The sequence below is a fragment of the Ascaphus truei genome, chromosome 20, assembly GCF_040206685.1.
Source record: "Ascaphus truei isolate aAscTru1 chromosome 20, aAscTru1.hap1, whole genome shotgun sequence".
In the NCBI taxonomy this organism is placed as follows: domain Eukaryota; kingdom Metazoa; phylum Chordata; class Amphibia; order Anura; family Ascaphidae; genus Ascaphus; species Ascaphus truei.
This window is the reverse complement of record NC_134502.1, coordinates 24,443,647-24,446,245: the sequence shown is the minus strand read 5'-3', so window position 1 is coordinate 24,446,245 and position 2,599 is coordinate 24,443,647.

The window sequence follows — 2,599 nt, the reverse complement described above, 5'->3', positions numbered from 1 at the left end:
CCAACACCCCACTGCCTACCTACATACACCCCAACATCCCACTGCCTCCCTACATACACCCCAACATCCCACTGCCTCCCTACATACACCCCAACATCTCACTGCCTCCCTACATACACCCCAACACCCCACTGCCTCCCTACATACACCCCAACATCCCACTGCCTCCCTACATACACCCCAACATCCCACTGCCTCCCTACATACACCCCAACATCCCACTGCCTCCCTATATACACTTCAATATCTCATTGCCTCCCTACATACACCCCAACATCCCACTGCCTCTCTACATACACCCCAACATCCCACTGCCTCCCTACATACACCCCAATATCCCACTGCCTCCCTACATACACCCCAACATCCCACTGCCACCCTACATACACCCCAACATCCCACTGCCTCCCTACACACACCCCAACATCCCACTGCCTCCCTACATACACCCCAACATCCCACTGCAACCCTACATACACCCCAACATCCCACTGCCTCACTACATACACCCCAACATCCCACTGCCTCCCTACATACACCCCAACATCCCACTGCCTCCCTACATACACCCCAACATCCCACTGCAACCCTACATACACCCCAACATCCCACTGCCTCACTACATACACCCCAACATCCCACTGCCTCCCTACATACACCCCAACATCCCACTGCCTCCCTACATACACCCCAACATCCCACTGCCTCCCTACACACACCCCAACATCCCACTGCCTCCCTACACACACCCCAACATCCCACTGCCTCCCTACATACACCCCAACACCCCACTGCCTCCCTACATACACCCCAACATCCCACTGCCACCCTACATACACCCCAACATCCCACTGCCTCCCTACATACACCCCAACATCCCACTGCCTCCCTACATACACCCCAACATCCCACTGCCTCCCTACACACACCCCAACATCCCACTGCCTCCCTACACACACCCCAACATCCCACTGCCTCCCTACATACACCCCAACATCCCACTGCCTCCCTACACACACCCCAACATCCCACTGCCTCCCTACATACACCCCAACATCCCACTGCCACCCTACATACACCCCAACATCCCACTGCCTCCCTACATACAACCCAACATCCCACTGCCACCCTACATACACCCCAACATCCCACTGCCACCCTACATACACCCCAACATCCCACTGCCTCCCTACACACACCCCAACATCCCACTGCCTCCCTACATACACCCCAACATCCCACTGCCTCCCTACATACACCCCAACATCCCACTGCCTCCCTACATACACCCCAACATCCCACTGCCTCCCTACATACACCCCAACATCCCACTGCCTCCCTACATACACCCCAACACCCCACTGCCTCCCTACATACACCCCAACACCCCACTGCCTACCTACATACACCCCAACATCCCACTGCCTCCCTACATACACCCCAACATCCCACTGCCTCCCTACATACACCCCAACATCTCACTGCCTCCCTACATACACCCCAACACCCCACTGCCTCCCTACATACACCCCAACATCCCACTGCCTCCCTACATACACCCCAACATCCCACTGCCTCCCTACATACACCCCAACATCCCACTGCCTCCCTATATACACTTCAATATCTCATTGCCACACTGTATACATCCAACATCCCACTGACTACTTATATACACCTCTAAACCGCACCGTATATACACCCCATCATCCCACTGCCACCCTACATACACCCCAACATCCCACTGCCTCCCTACATACACCCCAACATCCCACTGCCTCCCTACATACACCCCAACATCCCACTGCCTCCCTACATACACCCCAACATCCCACTGCCTCCCTACATACACCCCAACACCCCACTGCCTCCCTACATACACTCCAACATCCCACTGCCACCCTACATACACCCCAACATCCCACTGCCTCCCTACATACACCCCAACACCCCACTGCCTCCCTACATACACCCCAACATCCCACTGCCACCCTACATACACCCCAACATCCCACTGCCACCCTACATACACCCCAACATCCCACTGCCTCCCTACACACACCCCAACATTCCACTGCCTCCCTACATACACCCCAACATCCCACTACCTCCCTACATACACCCCAACATCCCACTGCCTCCCTACACACACCCCAACATCCCACTGCCACCCTACATACACCCCAACATCCCACTGCCACCCTACATACACCCCAACATCCCACTGCCACCCTACATACACCCCAACATCCCACTGCCTCCCTACATACACCCCAACATCCCACTGCCTCCCTACATACACCCCAACATCCCACTGCCACCCTACATACACCCCAACATCCCACTGCCACCCTACATACACCCCAACATCCCACTGCCACCCTACATACACCCCAACATCCCACTGCCTCCCTACATACACCCCAACATCCCACTGCCACCCTACATACACCCCAACATCCCACTGCCTACCTACATACACCCCAACATCCCACTGGCTCCCTACATACACCCCAACACCCCACTGCCTCCCTACATACACCCCAACATCCCACTGCCTCCCTACACACACCCCAACATCCCACTGCCTCCCTACACA